Source organism: Macaca mulatta, chromosome 18 (assembly GCF_049350105.2).
Source record: "Macaca mulatta isolate MMU2019108-1 chromosome 18, T2T-MMU8v2.0, whole genome shotgun sequence".
NCBI lineage: Eukaryota > Metazoa > Chordata > Mammalia > Primates > Cercopithecidae > Macaca > Macaca mulatta.
The window spans coordinates 16,739,053-16,765,846 of NC_133423.1; the positions used below are offsets into that span (position 1 = coordinate 16,739,053).

The 26,794-nt window shown below is 39.5% G+C and overlaps 1 protein-coding gene across 1 annotated transcript in view; it reads left to right on the forward strand.

Moving 5' to 3' along the window:
* Window positions 1-26,794, forward strand: part of LOC106994547 (putative uncharacterized protein encoded by LINC00305) — a 70,856-nt gene that overhangs the window by 21,777 nt on the left and 22,285 nt on the right. Inside the window, exons 2-3 of the mRNA XM_077975018.1 lie at window positions 14,815-14,961; window positions 15,521-15,773. The gene's annotated coding sequence lies outside the window, so the exon portion shown is untranslated. The remainder of the gene's footprint in view (window positions 1-14,814; window positions 14,962-15,520; window positions 15,774-26,794) is intronic.

Below are 26,794 nucleotides of genomic sequence, written 5' to 3' on the forward strand. Positions count from 1 at the left end.
AGTAGAGGGACAAAAGAGAGTGAGACAGAGAAGAACCAAACTCTCCCTTTTATAATGTATCCATTACTGCAATAACAAACACACTCCCCCTGATAATGGCATTAATCCATTCATGCCTAATCACCTCCCATTAGGCCCCAGCTCCCAACACTGTCGTACTGGGCATTAAGTTTTCAATGCATGGTTTTGGGACAACACATTCAAACCATAGCACAAGGTAGTAAGTATCAGACTCACTGTGAAAGGAATGAGGAAAGGAGGATAAGAGGACCAATTTAAGAGATAGAGAGATAGATAGATTTAAGACATATATGGATGGATTTAAGATATACATGTATGTATATATTTTCCTTTTTAAGTAAAATATTATCATTGAGATATGCTTAATGTATCTCATTAAACATATTGCAATGATAATTAGTTCAAAAGATTAGCCATGTAACGCTACTAGTATAATTAAGGGATAAATATTTAAGAATATGAATTAAGATAAAAGTAATAATCTTCAGGGATTTTTTTTTATTTAATTGTGAAAGAAAAGCCAACATCTATTTTAGAGACTTGGAACCGAAATGTGAGTGAGAAGTTAAGATGAGGGGAAAAGATACTGGGAGCACTGGGGTATGAGTGGTAGCAGATGCCCAGGGAATCAATGAGTTACTGAGAAGCTGAGTGCTGAAGGCAGGCTGAAGGGGGAAGAGATTTTTACAAGTTATCCTAGCTAGAAAACCAGGACAAGGCTGGCCGGGCGCGGTGGCTCAAGCCTGTAATCCCAGCACTTTGGGAGGCCGAGACGGGCGGATCACGACGTCAGGAGTTCGAGACCATCCTGGCTAACACGGTGAAACCCCGTCTCTACTAAAAAATACAAAAAACTAGCCGGGCGAGGTGGTGGGCGCCTGTAGTCCCAGCTACTCGGGAGGCTGAGGCAGGAGAATGGCGTAAAAACCTGGGAGGCGGAGCTTGCAATGAGCTGAGATCCGGCCACTGCACTCCAGCCTGGGCGACACAGCAAGACTCCGTCTCAAAAAAAAAAAAAAAAAAAAAAAAGAAAACCAGGACAAGGCAAATGAAAAACTAGAGGCAGGAAATAAATAGTTTAAGTGTGGAGGCAACAATTTCATGTCTTAGCAAGAAGATTTCAAGGATGAATGTTGTTGGTAAGATAGTTATTTACATGCTTTTGATTGAAAATATTCTACAACTCACTGTGAGTGGTGTCAGTGTATTAGTAATTAATGGAAAGGATGGATGGTTAGGAAAAGAAAACAATGAATATATTCCATAAGTTCATCAGATCAAAAAGTGGGGCTTTCATTGAAATTAATTCAGAGCAAAAAGGTATTGAATTTGGACTTAGACTTCCTAGGTTAGATGCCTGGTCATTCCACTGATGCGATGCAGGATTCTAGACAGTTTATTTAATCTCTCTATGCTTCAGTTTTCTTCTCAAAATCAGGAAAAATTAGAGAACCACCTCACAAAGGTAGATGTGAGGATTAAATAAGTATCGATAAAGCACTATGTGCCTGACACACAGTGACTGCTATGTAATTGTTTGACAGTATCATCATCATCATCATTATAATCATTATTATTAAATGATTAGTAAGACTTTATTAGAGATCAAGAGCTCAAATTTAATACAACAAATATTTTCTGAGAATTTTATAAATGCAATTACTAGGAAAAGTAATTGGGATATATTAAGACTTGTGTTTGTCCTCAATTCATTTTTTAAAAAATTTAATCAGTTTGGCAACACACTTTTACTGAGTGTCTAGATATGCCAGGTGTTCTACCTGGCAGAGCATGGAGACAATAACACAGTGTGATTAGTGCCCTGACAGAGGCACACACAGGTGCTATAGGACCACAGAGTAGTGACCTTTTAGTCAGGAAGATGTCTGTGAACTCTTCCTGAAGGACATGAGGAAACCAGCTGAGAGAGATACAGGACTGCAGGCTGGCCATTCAGCCATTACATTCAACCAGCTAGGTTCTGATCTGTGGATGACCATGTCATGCAGAGGTTAAATATTGTGACTGTCATTCCTGGAGAAGTACAATCTGGAAGGCTAATCTGAGGTACGTGTATAAGTGAAGAGCAAGGGGAATATCTCAGAAGGCTTTTGGGAAGAGGTAGTTCTTACAATGTGTCTTAGTTCATTTAGAGTTGCTATAACAGAATGCCTGAGACTGGGTAGTTTATAAGGAAAACAAGTTTATTTAACTTATGATTCTGGTGACTGGAAAGTTCAAGACTGGGTACCTGCATCTGGTAAGGGCCTCACCTCCAAAAGCAGAAGGGAGCGGTGTGTGCCAAGAGATTACATGGTGAGAGATGGGTGGGTTCCTATGGGCACAGAGGAAGTGGAGGATGGTGCTGTCAGAATCTTTTTAACAACCAGCTCTCAAGTAACAAATACAGCAAGAACTCCCTCACCTTTGACAGAGGGCATTAATCTATTCATAATGAATCCACCCACATGACCCAAATACCTCCCACCAGGCCCCACCTTCCAACATTGCCACCTTGGGGATCAAATGGGAACATGAGGTTTGAAGAGGACAAACATCCAAATCATAGCACATGGATCCTGAATGATAATGTATTAGCATATAGAAATGGAAAGGAAAGAGCATTCTTAAAAAAAATAAAATAGGATGAGCCAAATGACGAGGTTGGGGTGAGTGAGAAGAAAAGCATATAGAGTATGTATTGAGGTACTGCTGCTTTGTGAATTTATTAGCAGAGAAAGGGCTACAGTGTGATTTTTTAAAAAAAGACTGGGCATTTTCAGAGGGTCTGGTGGTATAGGAAGGCCATTTTTGGATTAAGTAGTCTGATTTGATTCTGAAATTTGAGTCTTGAATATTCCTAAAAAAGAAGTGCATTATCAGAAGATAATTCCAAGTTCATTATGAAGGAGTTAGTGGAAGTAGAGTGGCATATTTGGCTACAGCTATAACCCAGATGAAAAGAGAAGAGATAAACTAGGGCAGTTCCTTAGGAAGACCAAGAAGAGGTAATCGCTTTCACAACTTCTATTCAACATAGTACTAAAAATCCTCGCCAGAGAAACCAGGCGAGGAAAAGAAAGGCATCCAAATTGGAAAAGAGGAAGTCAAGTTATTCCTATTCACTGAAGATATAATCTTACATCTAGAAAAACTAAAGTCTCCACCAAAAATCTCTAGATTTGATAAATGAATTCGCAGGATGCAAAATCAGTGTACAAAAATCAGTATTGATTCTACATAGCAATTACAATCTAGCTGTGAAACAAGTCAGGAAGACAATCCCATTTACAATAGCTACAAAAAATAATGAAATATCTAGGCATATATTTAACCAAGAAGGTAAAATATTTCTACAAGGAAAAATAGAAAATACCGATGCAAGAAATCAGAGATAATACAAACAAATGGGAAAACATCTCATGCTCATGGATTGGAAGAATTAATATTGCTATCATTAAAATGACAATCCTGCTCAAGGCAATCTACAGAGTTAATGTAATCTCTATCAGAATACCAACATCATTTTTCACAGAATTAGAAAAAAAATCATAATATTCCTAAAAACCAGAAAAGAGCCCAAATTGCCAAATCAATACTAAGCAAAAAGAACAAAGCTGAAGACATCACATGACCTGATTTCATCTTATACTACAAGTCAATAGTAACCAAAACAGTATGGTACTGGTATAAAAATAGACACATAGATTAGTGAAACAAAATAGACAACCCAGAAATAAAGCCACATTTTTTACAGCCAACTGATATTTGACAAAATAGACAAGACCATACACTAGAGAAAGAACAACCTTTTCCATAAATACTTCTGGGAAAATTGGATTATCATATGCAGAAAAGTGAAACTGAACCCCTATCTTTCACTGTATATGAATATCAACTTAAGATGAATCAAAGATGTAAACATAAGACCTAGAAAATACTAGAAGAAAACCTAGGAAAAACTCTTCTGGACATTGGTCTAGGCAAAGAGTTCATAACTAAGACCCCCAAAGCACCAACAACAAAAACAAAAATAGACAAATGAGACTTAAACTAAAAAGCTTCTGCACAGCAAAAGAAATAATCAGTAGAGTGAACAGACAATCTACAGAATGGGAGAAAATATTTGCAAACTATTCATCTGACAGAGGATTCATATCTAGAAATTACAAGAAGCTCAAACAACAAAAAATCAAACAAAGAAATAATCCCATTAAAAAGTGAGCAAAAGACATTAATAGACATTTCTCAAAAGAAGACACAAAAATGGCCAAAAGACATGAAAAATGCTCAACATCACTAATTATTAGAGAAGTTCAAAGTAAAACTACAGTATTGTCTTAACACCAGTCAGAATGGCTATTATTGAAAAGATAAAGCATAACAAATATTGGTGAGTTTGTGGAGAAAAGGGAACTCTTATATACTGTTCCTGGGAATGTAAATCAGTACAACCTCTATGGAAAATAGCGTGGTGATTTCTCGAAAACTAAAAACAGAAGTGCCATTCTATCCAGCAATCCCATTATTGGGTGTCTACGCACGGGAAAAGAAATCATTGTATCAAAAAGATACCTGTGCCAGTATATTTATTGCAGCACAATTCACAATAGCAAAGATATAGAATCAACCTTAGTGTTTATCAACAAATGACTGGATAAAGAAAATGTGGCATATATACCTAATGGGATACTATTCAGCCATAAAAAGAATGAAATCATGATTTTTGCAGCACAATGGATGGAATTAGAGGCCATTATCTTTTTTTTTTTTTTTTTTATACTTTAAGTTGTAGGGTACATGTGCATAACGTGCAGGTTTGTTACATATGTATACTTGTGCCATGTTGGTGTGCTGCACCCATCAACTCGACATTTACATCAGGAATAACTCCCAATGCAATCCCTCCCCCCTCCCCCCTCCCCATGATAGGCCCCGGTGTGTGGTGTTCCCCTTCCTGAGTCCAAGTGATCTCATTGTTCAGTTCCCACCTATGAGTGAGAACATGCGGTGTTTGGTTTTCTGTTTTTGTGATAGTTTGCTAAGAATGATGGTTTCCAGCTGCATCCATGTCCCTACAAAGGACACAAACTCATCCTTTTTTATGGCTGCATAGTATTCCATGGTGTATATGTGTAGAGGCCATTATCTTAAGTGAAGCAAGTCAGACACGGAAAGACAAATACCATATGTTCTTACTTATAAGTGGGAGCTAAATAATGAATACACAAAGGTGTAGACTGTCAAATGATAGACAACGAAGACTCAAAAAGGTAAGGGGGCCGAGAGGGGTGGATGATGAGAGGTTTTGGGGTACAGTGTACGTTATTTGGGTGATGGATACTCTAAAAGCCCTGACTTCACTACTACACAATCTATGGATGTAACGAAATTACACACATATCCCATAAATTTATACAAATTTTAAAAAGAAGAGGTGATCAGCAATGTCATGCCAAATGTTTAGTGATTTGCTTTGTTTAAAATAATCACACACAGCTATTCAAAGTAATTTCTGTGTATAACATAAATGTTCCGTGTACCATTTTTAAACTGGAGGGGAATAGATGATTCATTGCCTTAGAGAATATTGCTTTCTTTATAATATACTTTTAAAGTAAAATGAAAAATTTTTAAAGTTTACCAAATTTTTGAGCACATGTCTATGAGTAATCTTAAAGTCTAACACACTCCTAGCAATTTAGAAGAAAGTTTCTGTGGAAACACATTTCCCAGTACTCTATAATCATCTACAGTCTGCTTTGTACCGTGCACAGAAATATTTAAGTGTGTTGATGATATTCATTTTCACTTGCAATCTGGTTTAACTGGCAACTGGCAAAACCAGTTAAAATTAAGAAGATGGATATTTTGAGCTAAACTACAAACAATTCTGCTGGAAATAGAACGTGATAACTAAATTGCTATCATTCATGCCTTGCTCTCTAGACTCTGGCTAATGGCGGATTAAAGAGGCTACAAGTTTCCTACATTGAACATAACAAAACAGACCAATAAACTGGCTCTCCTTGAGCATCTGAAATTTTCTCCAGACATCTCACAAATGCAAAAAGAAAGTCAGTGCCAGAACAAATATTATACTCAACAATTTCAGAAACTAATATGTTAAGCAGGAATTTCTCTCTAAACACTATAGACTTAAAAAAAAAAATACCCTAGTGTGCATACCACACAGGGATAAGTAGATCATTAATCTGAACCAGCTTTACCAGTTAATTGAAATATTTGGTGTGTCACTCAGTATTTCTCTAAACTTAACTATTATTGGGACTTAGAATCTCTTTAAACTAACAACAACAACAAAAAGCCATCTTAGAGAGAGGATGGAAGAAGAGCATCTGTTCTGCAAAACATCCCACAGCAATTGGTTTGGTTTCTCTGCTAATTATGCTCCGCATCAGGCTGGGAGATTTAACAGGTAAGCTTTTATTATTTACTTTGATCTCTTTGTTGGAAGATGCTGCCTCTGGTGGCCATAAATCTATTTTTAAAGAAAAATAATTAATTATAAGTGCGTCTCAAAAATTGATGGTGAGGGGAGGACATCAAAATACTTTAGACCCTAAGCTTTTTTTGTTTTTGGTGGAGTTGGCTGTTCGTTCTCTCCAAACTTTTAGTTACTTTGTACACATGGACAAGAAGCATCACTGTCAACTTTAATATCTATCTAACAGACTGCATGAGAATACCCAAAAGCAAAAGCAAAATTGTGTCCCAAGACTCTAATAAGAGAAAGATGCCACAGAGAAAAGAAGATCTGAGCAGATCAGTCTTCGAGGTAGAACAATCCAGATTTTCGCTTTCTTGCCAACTGCCAAAGAATTTCAAGAAAACCCATCTCACCACTGCAAGAGGAGACCATAGAGGTCTTTGGAAAAACTCACGGGAGAGGTACTTCTCCTCCCATTCCTTCACTATAAGGAATCATATAATAGTAATTTTCAATCAAAACAAAATGTGAAAAAGCATTGTTGACAAATTTTATGTCACTGTGGCAAAAAGTCTACATAACTACCGAAGTTCTAGTAGTTATGATACCTTCTTTAGTAAAAGCACCAGTGTCTATTTCATCTCATTGTTTTAGTCCCTATAACATTAAACCTAGTGAAACTCAATATGCAATTAATTAGATATAACTATGATTAATTAAATATTTGTAAATTATTTAACAAATATGCTAAGTGAAAAAATCAAGCTAGTCTCCGACCTAAACTTCACAAAGCTCTCAGAATTTCTATTTAATCACTTCTAAATGATTCTCCACCAGAATCAGCCAGCTTCAGCCTTTAACTCAGTCAGTCGATCAGCTTGGAATGACCTCCTTCCTTCTGTTCTTCCTCTCAGTTCCAATCAGTGCTCACTGAAAATCCAATCTCCCCTAAGAATTCTGTACCCACAGGAAGCTACATCTTTCCCTGAATTCTATTGGAGTCACATGTATTGTCTTTTGTCATTTACCTGTGTTTGTAAGTGATTCGTAGCTCTTCAGCTAAACTGTGCAGTCTTGAAAATCAGGATATATGATTTTTTTTTGTATACTTGCCCAAAAGTGATATTCATTGAATAACGCTGTACAAGTCAATGAGTAAGTATATTTAAAGAAAAACAAATCAATCATCAAACAAAACATATTAATTAAGATCCTACTTTGTATGAAGTGTAATCCTATGGACAAAAGATGACATATGTACACACACACACACACACACACACACACACATATATACACACACCAGGGTCTTGATCAAGTAAGTTGATTTTATACTTAGGAAAATAAGACCTAAACTGGTGCAAGACAGCCAATGATGCATAGATAATAAGTATAAAATGGGCAATTAAAACTTATTAGCATGATTTTTAATTTATATATGTATATAATTTATGTACATTTGAGTATAAGTGGAACGTTGAAAGCAGATGGAGCCAGCATTCCAGGCAGAATGTATCAACGTGTAAAGCTTTATCCCACAAAACACAAACACAGTGCCAGGGGTAATCCAAGTGTTTGGAGTCATGTCCTCTTAAAATCTTGGTTGATTTTATCGGCACTCATACAAAAAAGTTATAATGATTTTATATCTATATAATGTATATATTTTTAAGATAGAGACATTAAAAATAATTAAAATTAATCTTTTCATAGCACTTATTTGGGAAAATAGGCACAACCTTATTATAAAACAAAAGAGCAGGTACTACCTCAAGCAAGTTAAATACTGTTTGCCTTTGTAGACTGTGTGTATAGCTACATTACACAGCATTTATTATTGAGGATTTTGAGAAAGACTCTTAGCCTAACTGACCTCAGTTTCATAATATTACATAATTGTGCATGTTCTTCATCTGTAAAATAAGAGCATTAAACAAACTGATGGCCGAGTTTCCTTTAAGCTTGCTTTATTTGCCCAAAACAAATACCAGGGACACTCCCTGACTAGAATGAAATGCCTCCTAGATGTTCACACCAAGTAATTACTTTTATATAATGCATTCAGCCTGGAGAACTCAAGGATCTCTGAGATTCTACTCTATCTTATTATTAGAAAATCTCCATAAGATGGGTGTTATTATCACCACTCTTTAAGAAGTTAAATGAAGGCTTAGAGAAACGAAGTTGCTTGTTTATGGAAGGTCAAAGAGAAGAAAAGCAGGCAGAGCCAGGAATACACCTGACATCGTGGATCGTTTCCTTTGCCATACCCTAAAAGCATCTCAAGAACAGATTGACAGTAAATGTCACTTCTCTGGGTTTAGAAAACAAATGTGTGGAAACATGGAGGAAAAGACTGGATCTGCTCACTGGAGAGGCAGAGAACTGTTCTCTAGTTGGACCAAGTTACTGTTACATGCACTCGAGTGAACCAGTGGGGTAAAGGGTTTTAAGTGTCTCAAAAGAGACAACTGTTTCTACTGCCTTCCTTGAAAGGTTTGGATTCTGCACACTTCTCTGGGTCCAAGACACTCTCTTTCAGGACTACACCTCTGAGAATTCCAAGCTTGGAATGTAACTTACACATCAACTATTGTTCTGTCAATTTTACAGGGAAGAAAATAGCACAAGGCATAGAAAATTCACAGATTTTGAAGCCACCCGAAATGAACTTTGAAATAGACATCTGCCAACTGGAGTATGAGGGGTAACCTCTCCACCCTTCCTTATCTGCAAAGCAGAGATAACAATACATTACTCCTATGAGTGTTTCGGGCATTAGATTATTATGCAAAGAACCTATCATGGTGGGGTCACTTACTTGCTGTCTAATTATTGCTAACCTGGAAGGCTTTGGGGATGGTAATTTAACTAAGTCACAAAGTTCCACAGGGAAAGTGTTCAGGGCTTTGTCTAGTTGTCTCATTTCCCTATAAAACAGAGCCTCTACAGAAGAACGACAGTTAGCATTTTGTTAATAATTCTAAAAAAGCACTAAGGTTTGTCTTTAGCCACTGGATTTATTAGCGTGAGCAAGGACTAGGGGCCTGAGGCAAATCACTATGGGGAATAAATTAGGCAGAGTGAAGAATGAAACTCATTGTTATGCAAACACAGGTTAAAAATGCAGTTGTGTGAATTTTGTTTGGCTTTGTTTTAATGAAGGAGTGAGGCTTGTGTGTTTTAGCACGCTCGGCAGACGGGGCCCATTTCCACCCCAGGATTCATTTCCATGGAAGGCCGGTGGTAAACCTAAGGCAGCTGGTAAGTTTAGCATTTTTTGCTGTCCATGAAAGTATGTAAGAAACAAGGGCCAGAATTTTCACTGGACTGTCAAAGCAAAGATTGCAATAATTTTGTAAAATTTTGCAAAAAAGTGATAACTCTGTGAAGTGAAGGCAATGTTCATTAGTTCGATCATGGCAATCCTCTCACAATGTCTGCAAGTGTCATAGCATCATCACATAGTACAGTGTAGATATATACCATGTTTGTCAATTATATCAAAACAGAGCTGGAAAAAAAGGAAAGGAAAGAAACATGAAAAGAAAGTGACAATTGACATATATGTTGTGTAGCATCAAATAAAACTGCATGTGAACCAACACCATGTTTGTAGAAACAGAGGAACTCAACAGTTAATGTCAATCTTATGAAATAAATATTCTTAAGATGTTTATATAGGAGTACAGTTTATGCAATTGATATGTTCTTAAAACACGAGCCAACATAACATAATTTTGCAAATTAAAACTTTTTGTCATGCTAGCAGGAAAAATATTCGAAAGGACATTCTCTGGTCAATATTTCTATAAAAGTTACTTATCTCATTATAATATTAATTCTGTAGGTTGTAAACTGGTTCATCCTGAGAGCCACTTTTTGTTAATGAATTCTTATCGAAAAGCAAATTCCTTTAGGGCTTAAAAAAGTTGCAGCACACATAATCACACAGGCAAGGAAGACTTTAAGGCTGTTGCAATAACGGAAAAGACACCAGAACTCAGTCTCGAACTCCACTGGGAAAAAATGGCTGGAGAGCTTTTAAGAGCTAAGATTGGGGGTGTGGAGGAGAGATTTTAGGGCATCTGTTTGCTTATTGGCCTTACCCCATGGAAAAGTAAATTTTCTCCTATCTTCAGGACAGCAGGCAGTTTTACAACTTGGAAAATGTTAGGCTCCTATCCTCCCACAGAAACTGGGAGATAGGAATGCTATCTTTTTTGATGATTTCTTTTCAAAGAGATGACTCCCAGATCCCCGAGAAAGACAGTCCTGCGTTGCAAAACTGACAAGAGGATTTTTATTTTTTTTTAAGACAGAGTCTGGCTCTGTCTCCCAGGCTGGAGTGCAGTGGCCAGGTCTCCGCTCACTGCAAGCTCCGCCTCCCAGGTTCACGCCATTCTCCTGCCTCAGCCTCCCGAGTAGCTGGGACTGCAGGCGCCCGCCACCACGCCCGGGTAATTTTTTGTATTTTTAGTAGAGACGGGGTTTCACCATGTTAGCCAGGATGGTCTCGATCTCCTGACCTCGTGATCCACCCGCCTCGGCCTCCCAAAGTGCTGGGATTACAGGCGTGAGCCGCCACGCCCCGCCAGCAAGAAGCTTTCAATAAGATTTGCAACTCAAAGACGTGGAGGAAGAATTTAAAATTGCAATTTTTTAAAAGTAAACACTTATTTTTAAAAAGGGAAGGCGAGGATTCCAGAGGCATGAAGAACGGCCTAAAGTTTAGAAAAGCTGAGAGGAACATTGAGGCCTCCTTGAGCAGACTCATCATAAAGGAGTTTTAATGAGAGAACCTGGGCTCCCCCACACTTCAAAACGTTCTGTAATATCTCAGTACATAAAATATGTCTTTGGGTTCTCATTCCACTGTCCCCTCTGATACCCTCATGTTCCACCTCCTAGCTTACCCCCATAGGCAGCCTCCCCACACACAAATGCACCTGCAAATCATTCCTACCTCATTTTCCTTCTTCTTTGCAAAGTCCTCAGGCTGCAAAACCTAATTTTGTTCCTCAGTGAGGCTTCCTTGCCTCATGCACCTCACCTGTGTTCTCAGTGGGTTGCCTGATGCCATAAACTCTGTGTTCACGCCCTCATGGACGGCTCATGGTAGATTATTGTGTCATCCTTCTAAGGATGCCTGCATATGTACAGTGGATATTTGGGAACACAATATCTAACTCACTAGACAGGCCCTCTAGAAATCAGTATTAATGAAATGTGAACAAGGCAGACAATTTGGGTTGAAGATAAAGTAGAGATGAGTGCAGTCTTCAGAGCCTCCCCTAAATTTCAGCACAGGGCTTTCCCTTTCCCTGGTGTGTTCTTTCAAAACCAATGGTGGCACTAAAGCACTCCAGATAGCTGACGACAAATGGGTGCAACACCACAGCCCTGCATGGAGGAGGGTGGGAGGAGGGAGCAGGGCATGTAGAAGCTCTCACAAAGTTTTCAGGCTTTTTACCTCTTTATGTATATTTTCTTTTATGATCATCACAACACTCACTATCTTTACGCACAAACTCATTTTCAAAAAAAACATAAAATAGGCCAGGAGGAATGGCTTATACCTGTAATCCCAGCACTTTGGGAGGCCGAGGCACACGGATCATCTGAGGTCAGGAGTTCGAGACCAGCCTGGCCAACATGACAAAACTCCATCTCTACTAAAAATACAAAAATTAGCTGGGTGTGGTGGCATGCGCCTGTAATCCCAGCTACTCCGGTGGCTAAGGCAAGAAGGAGAATCACCTGAACCCGGGAGGCGGAGGTTGAAGTGAACCGAGATTGCGGACTTGCACTCTGGCCTGGGTGATAGAGGGAGTTTCCATCTCAACAACAACAACAACAACAAACAAATAAACAAAAACCCATAAAATACATGAATATTTTTATGAATAAGTACCACAGGAGATATCAGAAAGTTCCAGTATTGACGTAGAGTATAAATGTCATCAATCAAACCAGAATCCTCCTGACTCATAGCACACCCAGAATGTCCACTTAGTCCCATTCAGCAATCCTCTGGTTAAGGACTTGGAATAAGAAATTGAGGCAACCGTCTCCTCCTCCAAAGTAGAATTCAGAAGACATCCCTAAATATACAGGCAGGGAGAACCTCTTTGGCAAGTTTGCACTTTAGAACCCTGAAAGTTATATTTTCTTTCATTTTTATGTGCTTCCCATAAATTTCATGAATCTCTGCTTAAGATTTTATAATTATTTATGAACAGACCAATAGAAATGGATATTTGAGAGAATGACAAGTTTCAGTGTGCTTTAGAAAGTCTACAGAGTCAGCCTCCAAAGAAACATTATGGAAAAGAGCGGCCTCTTCGTATCCATGACTGGGTGGGCTCCCAGCAGCAAAGATCAAGGTTGTTGATCTCTTCTCTATACATCTGCCCTCCACATTTGGGTCTACTGCTAAAGTTGAGTATTACTGGCCATCTTTTCCCTACAGGTGAAACAAGGGCTTTCGGGTAATATAGCACAAATACAGCACTTACACCTTTCCCTGGAACTGGGAAGACAGCAGAAAGCATGTCTCCTCACTCTCATGGGCAGCATAACTAACTTAGAGATCTAAGCCTGTGGCTCTTCTAAGTCCTGAAAGTGCTTACCTTCCATTATGTGCAAACCACCTGGGGAAGGGTGCAGGGGGCAGGAACTTGGAGGGCAGAAATTTTGAACTTGAAAGAAACAGTCAAATCAAGGAAAATAATTAAATAATTTATAGCTCTTTTCCAGGATAAATATGCAACTGCTCTTCTTGGGGTAATAATGATAATAATCTCTTTTTCTGCTTTTTACTCAGACGTAAGCATTGTGCTATATTATAGGCTAGGTTTTCATTTGAAATTGGAAAGCTAAGTATCATTTTCACTGGAAAACTAAGTAAATTGGTAAGGCGGTAAGTGGCAGAGTGAGGTGTGGTTCCCTGGTCCCTCTGACTATAGCCCATGCTTGTGCTGTCTCTGCCTCTGCTCTTCTAGTACCTACCAGAGTAGAGAGTAGTTAATTCTAGAATACTGTGCAAGAGTGGAAGGACCAGGAGTTTGAGTGTCAGAATAACATGGCTTTCTTTGAATGCAAACTCTGCAATATACTCAATGTATAGCCTTAGAAAAGTTGTCTAACACCTCTTACTGTCAGTTTCCAACCTATAAAATATAAGAAATTGTCATGATAGCTCTCAGTAGAAGGCTCAGCATATAGTAATAGGTTCACAGTAACTATTACTTCTTTTCCTCCCTGGAGTATGGGGGGTGGGGAGAACTATTGTTTTCTTAACAAGGAATTGAGAAAAACCCAGTAAAATTGCTGGCATCTCAGTAGGGGGAATAATGTGCCCAGATGAAAAACCAAAAGTCATTGATTATGAAGTGAAATAGAAAAGATTCTTTCTGGAAAGAGAGATCAGTGATTAGCGAAAGACATCCAGGTTAGAGCAGGTTGAAGATAGGCAAGATTTGTAATAAATATTTATAAAACAATGAAGAAAGAGGGGAAATAAAAGAATTAAAAGCCAGTCTGATAAAATGCTGCCCAATCCATAAGTATAGAATCTTGCTCCCCAAAATCAACAAAATCATACCACTAAATTGTATTATATTATTGTCCTCTGTTCTCAATAAAAATAAACACCAGAAATAGCATTTATCTTTGAGAAAAAATGCATATGCTAATCGTAAGTCCACATATTTTATTCCAATGGAAATATGAATATTTTCCTGGTAAATATGCCTTAACATCCTGTGATAGATGTTCCCATTGTTCTTCAGGAACAAACAAGGATTTTTTTTTTTAAACAATGTGCAAAATGGAAACGTTTGAAAAATAGTTTCTTAAATCGCAGTGTGTAGTCGCTAATGGGCTATGACAAGCTATTTTTCCAGTCTTCCAATTTCAATCCATATTTCTGGATAGCATTGTGAGATTTTGCATTAGTTTCACAGATTTCCCCAAATGATTATGCCGCAGTAATAGAATAAGGAGCATCTGCGGCAGGCTGATTGTATCACACAGTGTTTACTGAGAATGAAGGACTGTCACATGCATGCTGATCGGAGAAATAAGCTTGAAGATTACTATTATTAAACAACCAACTGTTAAAAGATCCACACAACATATTAAGGGGAAATACAGAATAAATTGGTTTTGTTGCTTAAGCCAAATATTTTGGAATTCATCCACAATAAGCTCTGACTTTTGCTCACCATGGTCCTTGATTTTGTGATAAGTTTGCATACATTATTCTTCCCAGAGGTGCATTTAGTTTAATTAAATTTTACTATTAAAAAGTATTAAAGCCAGCTTCTCATAATCCTTAGAAAACCTGGCGTGGAAACACATTGCTTCCCTAACACTTTCCTGGGGGAGCTTGGACGACTTGACTCAGGCAGATTTAGAGACCAGAAAGCCATCCAGAGAGAGCAGGGACCCAGCCATCTACCACCTGGTTCTACTCCCACCCTAAGGTTTGCTTCCTCCAGGCAGCATCATACGGTAACAGGGCTAGAGGTTAAGATACTTGTATTCTACTTTGGAATCTACCAGCTGACTTAGTCTTTTCATATTCTGTTTTAAAATATTATGATTACGTATTTTCCTTACTATTCTATAAACAAGAATTCACATTTGAAGCACCAAAAATGACAGGGTATCAGGGAGCTTATTTTCCATTTGAGCTGTACTCAGAAGTTTCTGCTGTCCTTAGGCTCTCCCCCAGTGTTGGCTGAGAACCTACTGTGTGCCATATATTAGGCTGGAATCTGGGCGTACAGAGGTGAGTAAGGTCAAGTCCTCTCCGCCAGGAGATTTACAGTCTCATCCTGAAAATGCCCTGCCTTAATCCCTATCTCACACTGACAGCTGGTCTTGAAGGAGGAAGAGTTGCAAGTTCTGCTAGTCATTCTGAAGGGAGGAAATGGAAAAACACGGTAGGCCACAATAAGGCAACCATCTTGACAAAATAAACGTGAAAGTATGCAAACTATATATTTGAAGGTAGTTTGTCATCTATTTTTTCTCACATAGTCTTTCCTCTGATGGATTACTGAGTGCTTATTTGATCCACGATTGTCAATCATCCATCCTTGCAATATTTAACAAAATAGAGACCCTCTCTGTTCTCAGAAAGCACCGCACAGAGATTCTAAAGCACCAATCAGGATATAGAAAAACACCGCAGTCACCCTGCATTGGAAACAGAGAAGTGCTTTCAGAGCCATACTTCCTGCTGCGAGGTCATTAGCAGTGCGTCCATCCACAGCAAAGTGTTTTGCCACAGGTAATAATGGCTTAGTTTTTCCTAATGTTTTCCAAGTATAGCATGAATGAACCAGTCAGTGTTTCTATCAGGCCAAAGCAAGGGCTCTTCTGTTGTTGTTTATTTTATTCTACATTTCTTACTTAGCAGCAGAGATCTTTTTAAACTTCTAAATAACTCATGCAAAAGAAAAATTATCTAAAATATGGACACAGATACAGGTAAATGTCTAGACAAGGCTAAGTCACTTCCAAAAAGAAGGTCCCCAAGTCCTCTGTGCCGGTAACTTTGTAGGTCACCATAAAAAAATCTCAAATATTTCTTCTTCAAAAAATGTCCCATTTATACCCCCAAAGTCTTTCCAATTTACCTTTCTATGCTACCAATCCTCTATAGTACTGTCAGTCTAGTATAACCCAGTTAGCTGGTTACATTGATCAAACTACTTTACTATCATCCAGTTGTAGAGACAGAAACAGACAGGCTTATACTCCAGCTGAACTGAATGTGCAATACCAGCTTAAGGTATGTTCCTGTTCCAAGCCTCAGTTTTCTCAGTAAAATGCAACTAATAAGCAGATATTCTTTGCAGAGTGAGGAGAGGTTAGGTTATGCTACAATAACAAACCTTCACTCAGTGGCTTTACACAATAACATTTTATTTCTTATTCATGCAAAGTCTTCTGTGGGACCAGAAGGCCTCTCAGGGATCCAAGATACCTAATAATTTTGACTCTACTATCTCAACACAAAGCTTCCTTTCAGATGTCCAGGAGAAGATGGAGTAGAACTGGTGTGTCCAATCTTCTGACTTCCATGGGCCACATTGGAAGAAGAAGAATTGTCTTGGGCCACACATAAAATACACTAACATGAACGATAGCTGATGAGCTAAAAAAAAAAAAAAAAAATCGCAAAAAAAAAAAAAAACCCTCATAATGATTTAAGAAGGTTTACAATTTTGTGTTGGGCTGCATTCAAAGCTACCTGGGCCACATGTGGCCCACAGGCCACGGGTTGGACAGCTGGGAGTGGAGGGTCTTGCATTGGCAATTAATTGAGTGATTTAGCCTGAAGGTGGTGCACATCAATCCTCTTCCATATCCAATGGCTAGAACAAAATAAATGGCTACATCCAACCACAGGGAGTCTAGGAATTGCAGTCTTCCATGTGCCAGGAAAAAAACACAAGATATTTCTGAATATTAGTAATAGTTAAGTCTACCAGAGTTATTGTTAAGATTAATGAAGTTACAGATAAAAAAATTCCCAGCATACTCAGTATACTTTCAAAACTGGTAGACACTGAATACATAGAAGGCATGATTGTGATGATGATGATGAGGCCAATGATGACAGTGAATAGATGACTCAGTATGTAAATAAGCAAATTATGAGTGTTTCATTTAATTACTCAAATATTCACATGCTTTATCACATGAAACACAAATTTGTTGTTAGTTCCAATTGTAAGCCTTCTGACCAAAGCTGTCCTGATCAGTAAGAATCATGGTCTTTTCCACTTAATTTCTCCAACCTTTCGCACAGTCTTGTATTACAGGCGGTTCCTAACATGACAAGCTATCATACTCTTTCATTAATGGGAACCCTCTTGAGGTCTGTTCCCTGTACACTGACCCCAATTAAACAACTTTGTATTGGTGTCCCTGTTTCAAGACCCTGTTAGCCTACTTGCTAATGTTAGTCTCTTAAATTACTCATCAGAGTACCTCCCATGGCATCAAATCCTTTTTTCTCAAATCCTAAATGAAATTATTACTCTTCTACAAACCCATGTCACACATCTACAGCAGTGATTTTTCAAATGTGGGGGTAAGAGAGATTGATGTGTTGTAACATATTCTAGAAAAGCTTTAGGCAGAGCTTTCTCCCCCTCCACATAGATGGGAAAAGAAATAAAAGTTAGTTTTTAATCCCCTGAATGGGGAAAATAGCATTAGATGTATTATGTTTCTTTCTTTTTCTCCAGGTTCCATCCTCCATTGTATAAATACTTTGCAGTCTTGCCAAGGCTCTACTCTGTATGTTTTTACACAGAGGGACAGGTGAAAAAAAATATACAATCAAAGTATGTATTGGGTCCAATTGTACACTTGTTCAGGGCTGGTTGCTCAGTGACAGTGTCTACTACACAGCTAACACTATCAGACTGTGGATGTGACTTTCTTGTCCTCCACCCTAGTGGCTGTATATGTAAGCACAGCTAAGGAGTTCTCAATTCTTGTTTGTTTCACCCTTTATTTTCTTATCACCTCACATTTGTTCATCTGGTTCTAGTTTATTTGTCCTGGGAGACAACTCAGGACTTCAGTGACCAAGGAATGGGAATATAGAGTCCTTGGCTCCAAAACAGCAGTAGCAGTTATGGTTAAACTAGTATAGTTACCTACTTCTCTGACTTGAGTTTTCATCTTTCCTTCTCTCTGTGCACCCATCTGAGGAGGGGGAATGGACCACCATCAGCTTATCATGCTAACCCATAATATTCATGTGTTTTATTTCTTTCTTTTATGATTTCCCCTTACCTCTCATTTTTCAGGCACCCCAAGCCATCCTTAGCTTCCTTTATAGATTTAAGCAAGTTCTTAACATGCTGGCAATTTTCCAAGAAAATGTTACCCTTCCTTCAACTTTAACAAAGTGGGTATGTCGCTTCTTCAATTTGTAGAGTTGGATCATTATCCAGAAATCAGAAATCTCCATTTTTTTTCTTAAGGCTGGTGGTCTCTCAACCTGGGTCTGAGGCTCTGCTACAAGTAATAGAAACCTGGAGGTATAATTCTGTGCCTTTACCTTCATCAGTAGCACACCAACTGTAGATTTTTAGAGGTTGCTTGCCTGCCTTGTCTCAGCTCCCCTGCTTGTGCTCATTCTCTGCATAGTTACAGCAAAATAACTGGTGAAGCCACCTTCAGTGGCCTGAGCCTGTTCTGGAGAACCCTGCTCATGGAGACGTAGGGCCAGCCTATTGTCATCCCCGTGGCCTTGGATATTATGGATAGGCCTCAGGTGGTAGGGCCTTACTGCACTTTAATCCTCCCTCCAGAAGGTGGATTTCAATCCTCTAACTCTACTCTCTAAAATACATTGACCACATGCCTCTTCTTCTGCCAAATTAACTCAAACATGAGAATCCAAAGTCCTTTTGTATCTCCAGTGTCACTCAGGCTGCAGTATATTTCTGTGCTTGGGCAAGCCTGGTTTCTATTCTCTAAACCCTCCACTGCTATGTCTCCTGGAACACATATGCAGAGGACTTTTTTCCATTCATTTTCACCAGTCAAAAATGCAGTAGGCAAAAGCCAATGCTTCCTCCATGCCCATCTATCCCAATGCCTTCAGGTATGCAGCCATCATCACTCCAGCTCTGAAGCTTGAAGGACTTCAGATTTCCCTTCAGTTTTTCTCTTTCCTCAACACCGTGCTGATTCACCAGGATTTATCACCTTTATGGGAAGTACAAAACATAGGTCACAGTCCTCCTCCTTACTCCTTCACATTCTCTCTCCTCCAGATGTCCCCAGTGTTTGGTAGCACATGGCCTCTACCAAGCATTCTATTACTTGTCTTTTTTTCTGACCCAGAGTATGAGCCCAGAACAATCAAAGTTAGGCACTTCTAATCCAGGTTCATTTGCAATGAATTTGTCTTCACCTCCACCAAAGACTATGATTTTCAGTGATGACTCGGGGATCTGAGCTCTTTTCTCCATGGGGCTCCACCATTTTGAATTTCTTCTCTTTCTGCCATGCAGAGATGAGAAAATGAGGTTGAGGATTTTGAAAAATATTTTATGGGCCAGGCCTGGAATTGGCGCACATCAGTTAAACCCTATCTCTTAGCCTAAACATCACTGTCTGTAAACAGCAATCTGCTCACTAGCTTTCAAGATTTTTTCTTCATGTGTCATCCCCCAAGGCAACCAGGAGCCTTCATCTCTTCTGTGATCACATAAACAACGCAGGTGGCAAGTCGGCGACCTGAGCCACAATCAGGAACACAAAGAATGAAACAAAGTTGTATTTTGTTTTCCTTTTCTTATTCTGCTTGCTCCTCTAATCCCAATTTTTCCTGCATCATTTTTCTGCTCCTTGACTCACTGGAAGCATCATGACCATACTTGGGTCAGTGTGTTCTCATTCCAGAGACACACACGTGGGATGCCAGCCTGTGGGTTAATTATCAGAACACGGACAAGGCAGCATTGATTCAAATGACAAATTAGTGTTATTTATATATCGGGGTAGCAGAGGCATTTTGCAAGTGTCATCATAGAACCCAGAAACTCCAGATGACAATGGAGGAAGGGGGTATGAATGACAGAAAGAGGAATGGGCAGAGGGAGAGGGCGTCTTTGAACATTTGTTATTGGAACTAGAAGCTTCTAGGTGGTGACAAAATGATCTAAGTGTGTAAAGGTGGAAGTGAGTGAAACAGCCAGGAGCAGGTATGGAGTAAAGACGTCATTGCCAGGAAAGCCAGAGGGTAGGCACAGCCGCAGCCAACCTACGTCCAGACTTCTAGGCATAGCACATGTGCCCAGGTTTATGGAAACATGCTGGGAGAACCTAATCTCAAGAGCAAGGGAATTCGGAGGCTAAGCAGAGGTGAGCAATGGATCACTGGAGAAAATATACACAACAGTTCTGAACTGAAGGGCAACCTGAAAATGCTGAGGTGCTGTAGCATTAACTAAACCTTCTAAAGTTCAGGTGCCAATCAGGGCTTCAGTTTGTAGAAGTAGAAATCTCAAAGGCTAACTCTGTTGACAAAATGTCATTGGAAACAATGTTACATGCATTCCTACAAACAGTAGCACCCAGGTATGGCCAATTGCAGGGCATGAGAAAGCACAGGGATGAAAGCCTTTCTAATTATATCTCTTCATTTTCACCCATAACTGCTATTTCTCCTAATTTGGTTGATGTAAAAGTAACTGTGAGCTATTGGAAATTGTGATGCTTCTCTCGCCTACTAACCAGGTTCTCCCTGTGTCATTTCAGAGATATTTATCATAGTATTGATATTATTGGATCAGCTGTGGCCTCTTTAAGAAAATGAGTTGAGCAACTGCATGGATCGTAATTTCATTTTAATGCAAATGTTGGGGGATAAGCACACCATTGCCATGCTATCCCTTACCATTACCATAGTGTAAATGTAAGGCATCATTTCTTTGAACACATGTATTCTACACACACATACACACACACACACACAGAAATAACATGTAATATTTATACAATTTTAGAGGGGTTTTTAAATTTTTTAATGATCAATTTCACTAGATAACATTCTCTTTTTTTTTTTTTTTTTGAGATGGAATCTCACTCTGTCACCCAGGCTGGAGTGCAGTGGTACAGTCAGTTCACTGTAACCTCTGTCTCCCAGGTTCAAGGGATCCTCCCGCCTCAGCCTCCCTAGTAGCTTGGACTACAGGTGTGTCACCAAGCCCGGTTAATTTTTGTAGTTTTAGTAGAGATGAGGTTTCATCATGTTAGCCAGGCTGGTCTCAAACTCCTGACCTCAGGTGATCCACCCACCTCAGCCTCCCAAAGTGCTGGGATTACAGCCGTGAGACACTGCACCCGGCCTAGAAAATATTTTTTAAATGCACAGTGATACCTCAGGGAAGCTACATGGCAGGTGGAAGCAGAAAAATAAAAAACTTTTTTTTCTGACTCTTGCTCTGAGGTCTTAGAGCACCCAAAGGGTTTGTGGAGGAGGTAAAGGGAGGGGAGCTGGGGGGTGGGTGCTGAAGTAGTAAAGAAGGAGACCAAGAACAGCATGCTGGAGATGTAGGGGGAGAGTGAGGGGTGCTACGCCCCCCAACCCCCACCACCGATAATAGAACGATTCCACAGGGCCTGGAGGAGGAAGGGTAGACGGGCCTCTGGGTCCCAGAAGGCAGTCTGGGCCACATTTCCTGGCTGTGTTAATCAGGAGAAATGGACATAAGGTGAGTGTCCAGACAGACAGGTCCCTGGGCAGCCTTAAAGAAAATTCCGTTTGTCCCGGGGAAGTGAAGCAGCAGCAGAGAACTGCCTCTCCTGAAGGAGTCTCCCAAGCATAACACTTTCTAATTTCCCAAAGAGGTTTTGCCTCTTCAAGGTAGGCAGAGTCCTTGCTACTTCTCTCCCAGCAAAATAAAACAAAATCTGCTGTACAATAAATCCCAGTCAGGGAACCCAGTCACGCCTCTTCTATGACATCCCCTGTCATTGTCAAAATCTGAACCAAAGCTGCTGAAGTGCCAGCATGTGAAGGCAAGAATGGTAATTGATTAAGGTGCAGATTGTGTTCTTAGGAGGAGGAATCTTCTTTCTATGGATGCTTACAGTTCAGACACACAAATGAACACTCCCTTTTCTCTGCCTCAAAATTAAGCTGAAGTCTGCCTTCCTCTGTAATACATATTATGTCTATACTGCTTTATACAACTTTCTAGAGGAAATAGAAAGCAGAGAAGATGAAGACTTCAGGAACCCACTTATTATCCAAGGAGGATGAGGAAGACTCCAAGTGGTTATCCCATACCTGCTCCCCACAATATGCATCTAGAAGGTTCTTTCTCAGAAGAGCCCGCCACCTGCCACTCACAGTGGAAACTTCACTAGGAACTTTGCTACCCATTCTGGGTGGTATTAGGCAATGTGTTCCTATAGGTCTTTGCAAAAGACTATAGGTACCACCTACATCCATAGGTCTTTGCAAAAGACTCAACACTATAAGGATAGAATGTTTCTCTCTGTCAAGAAATAAAAACTACACCAGATTCCATTGTGACATAGGCAAGTCATGGATTGGCGTAAGAAATACATTTTTAAATAACCATATACATATGTAAATATTTGCCTATTTGAAAACCTCACAACGCTTTCTGTGCCTGTAATTGTGATGCTGTCTATGTCCACAGATCATTCTACATTTTTTGAGGCTAAAATTAACATCACCACTGACTCTAGTATCCAAGCAACACCAAAAGAGTAGTTATAGATAAACACAGCATCGACAATAACTCAAAAAGAACAAATTAGGAATCTCCCCTGGTGTAGGGTAGACATTTTTGTCTTAAAATATACAATGCTGGTTATCAGCCATGGAGGTTAGAATTAAAAATTCAAACACATTTGGCAGGAGTTCCTGAACTGAGAAGAGAGAAAGTAGGGGAAGTATAATATTCTACAAGAAAATGACTAAAATAAAGACATACATTTTTAAGAAGTGTATGAAAGAAACCAAGCCCTTGGACAGAATATGAAATCAAAATCAAACACATTTTAGACCCAGTTTAGTGAAACTAGAGAGTGCTGAAGACAACGAGAAAACAACCAGGATGAGAAATGCCCGGAAATGAAGATAATTAAGAGGCTTTTCATTAGTAACATGAGAGACTGTGAATAAGAAATGCTATCCTCAGGCTGCTTAGGAAAAAATAATTGTCTACCCATACTCATTTGAACTTTCAGTTCAACAGTGGAATCAAGAAATCAACACACAAATGAAGACTAAGAGACTACTATTTGAGAAAGACAGGAATTGAGGACAGAGGAATTAGTAGCAACATGGAGCAGAGAAAATGGCACACACACGTGGACGAATGCATACACTACAATTTTAAGTTTCTGTTTGTGTTTTATATCTTCTGATTCAGGAAGCTAGAAATAGAATGTGACCAAGAGGGTATGTCAATAAGAAAAAAAGAAAATCCAATAAGAAGGAACTAAGAGCTGCTTCGGGTGTTAGGAATCGTGAGAACTAATCCACTACAGAGCATACTTGTCCTGCCTGCCAAATATAAGTTGATCACTGGCTCACTGATATGGTATGGATCTGTGTCCCCATCCAAATCTCACATTCAATTGTAATCTCCAATGTTGGAGGTTGGGCTTAATGGGAAGTGACTGGATCATGGGATCAGAGTTTTCATAAATGGCTTAGCAACGTCCCTCCTTGATACTGTATAGTGAGTGAGTTCTCGTGAGATCTGGTACTTAAAACATGTGTGGCGTCTGCCCACTCTCTCTCTCTTTCTCCTGCTCCGACCATGTAAGGCAAGCCTGCTTCCCCTTTGCCCTCCATCATGATTGTAAGTTTCCTGAGGTCTCCCTAGAAGCAGAAGCTATTATACTTCCTATATAGCCTGCAGAACTATGAGCCAATTAAATCTCTTTTCTTTGTAAGTTACCCAGTCTCGGGTATTTCTTTATAGCAATGAAAGAATGGCCTAATATACCGACCTATCCTGATTTTTAGCATTTTGGTCATTTCTGGCATTTGGTTATATATCTTGAGTTCTTTGTTTAAATTGCCATTATATTTTACCCCTTATACTTACATTCCCAATATAAAACAGGGGACTTGTAACCACAGAGTACGTATTGCTGGAAGCTGACATTCTAAATGTCTACTTATAATGAATCCAAAAAGTTGCTATGAAACTCTAGGGAAAGGTAGGAGATTAAAATGCTAAGTTCTATTATTGTTTTTTAGCCCTTGAGTATCAGTTAATATATCTTACCTCACTAGATCATGGGAAACAATGCTGAATGAGCACAGCAAAGGGAGAATAACTGAAAGACCTTTAGCCTTCTCTCATGAAAGCATTTTGTCCAGTTGCTGCTGAGGGCTTTGTGCTTGTGTATGTTTATGGGGCAAGTGAGGATGAATTTCAAATGTTTCTGATATGAACAGCAGTCACTGGGGCATTAGAACACAGGATGATGTTGTGAAATTGACTAGTTGTCAGGACTTGGGAGGGCACATGTTCTAGTGTGGAGTTACGTTGAGCACTTCAGGAAATGTCTGGGGAATCTATTTTCCACTATAAAAATATGACTGGAAAAATGTTAAGTAGTAGCCCAAAAGAGTCAGCCACATTCAAGCAACCATGTTCATTTGTGGGCTACAACCTACCATGTGGAAAACTCTGGCTGTATAGTCACATTATACTCAAGATGGATTTCCATTTGAGTAACTGATGCTGTAAATTTGGTTTTGCTTTCCTGTGAGGTTGCTGCAAGGAAATGAAGATGCCAGAGAAAAATGTAGTGAGTTACACAGTGTTCCCCAAAAACTTCTTCCAGAAGAAGCTTTCCTCCCAGAGCCTCAGAATGTAACCCGATTTAAAAAAGAAGGTCTAATTAAATGTAATCTGTTAAGGTGAAGTCATAGTAGATTAGGGTAGGATGTAATTCAGTGAGTGGTGTCCTTATAAGAAGGAAACTTGGACACACACACCTACATAGAGGGAAGACAATGTGAAAGCAGAGACACAGAGAAAATACCATGTGACAATGGGGGCAGGGATTGGAGTGATGTGGCCACAAACCAAAGAAAGCTAAAAATTGCCAGCAACCACCAGAAGCTAGCAACATTTTTTCCCCAAAGCCCTCAGAGCATGCGCCTGTCAACAACTCAATTTTCTGCTGCTTTAAGCCACCCAGCTTCTGGAACTCTGTGACATCAACTCAAGGAAACCAATACAGAGGGCATTGTTCCTATATGAGCACTGTTATCTTTACCCTAAGTAGGGTGTCACATTCTTGTCCCTCAATGCTGAGTTAATGATTATTGCTCAGGTTCATTTCATTCTGAAAATATAGCTTCTCAATCCCCTGTCCTGAACTGAGGCGATCGTAAAAAGGGGTTATCAAATACAAACCCACCATGAGATTCAACTTCGAATGGAAATAAACAGCACTTTGCAACAGTAGATATGGGGTTGCTCAGATCATCTGCAAAGATGTCCAGCTTTGTGCTCCTGAGGGTCCAAGGGTCTTTCAAACCATTTGGAATTTTCACAGGAGGTTTTGTGGAGGAATCCTAGAAAGGTCTCTGGAAAGCAAGCACCCTGTTTTCTCCATAAAATAAATGAGGATACAAACACACTTTATTGCAAACAGAACAATCACAACACTCTTCACCAGCACCTTTCCATGGGACATTCATTCATGGCTCTCCCACCCAAAAAGCCCTGAATCTGAACATAGCAGGCGACTGCCTGATGTGACAAAACAGGAAGCCATATATGGGCACACAGGTGCACAAGTCTCTCAAGTGCTGATTTTCAAATGCTGTAAATCCCAGGAGAAATACACAGCTATAACTGCACAGGAGGCAATTTGCCAGAGAAAAAAAGAGAACATTTATTTTTGATTTCAAGTAAAAAGAGAAAATCAATTCATTCAAAGACTTTATGAGTCATTTCAGTTATTTGCACTCACTTGTCTAGGGATGTGAGTAAAAGTAGGGTAAATTGGGCTTCCACAAATAACCAGTGAAGATGATGGACTGATTTCACAATTCTGGCCCCGACTGCTTCAAGCTGTACTGGGAAGCCCCCTGAGGAAAAGCAAAACCCAGCACCGGGACAGTCCTGAGATTGTGGTGAACACACAAACCCTCCTGTGACATTCTTTCTTCACATTTCCAAGAAGTTTCATGTAGTGGAGAGCTCCAATTGACTCTTTTTTTTTTTTTTTTTTTTTTTTTTGAGACAGAGTCTCGCTCTGTCTCCCAGGCTGGAGTGCAGTGGCCGAATCTCAGCTCACTGCAAGCTCCGCCTCCCGGGTTCACGCCGTTCTCCTGCCTCAGCCTCCCGAGTAGCTGGGACTACAGGCGCCCACCACCTCGCCCGGTTATTTTGTATATTTTAGTAGAGACGGGGTTTCACTGTGTTAGCCAGGATGGTCTCCATCTCCTGACCTCGTGATCCACCCGTCTAGGCCTCCCAAAGTGCTGGGATTACAGGCTTGAGCCACTGCGCCCGGCCTCCCAATTGACTCTTTGGGTATTTAATTAAATGAAATATCATGCTCGAGTAGCTTTGAGGGGGTGTTAAAGAATCACACAGAGCAAACTACTTTGGTCTACACCTAATTACTTTATCTGTTACACAAGGCTTTCTATAAGGCAAAAGGATCCTGTCATAACCACCATCTCCCCTGAAGAAAAGAAAATATTTAACTGAAAACTAAAACTTCTTGAAGTTAGCCAGCCAGCTTTCTTGTAAAAATAAT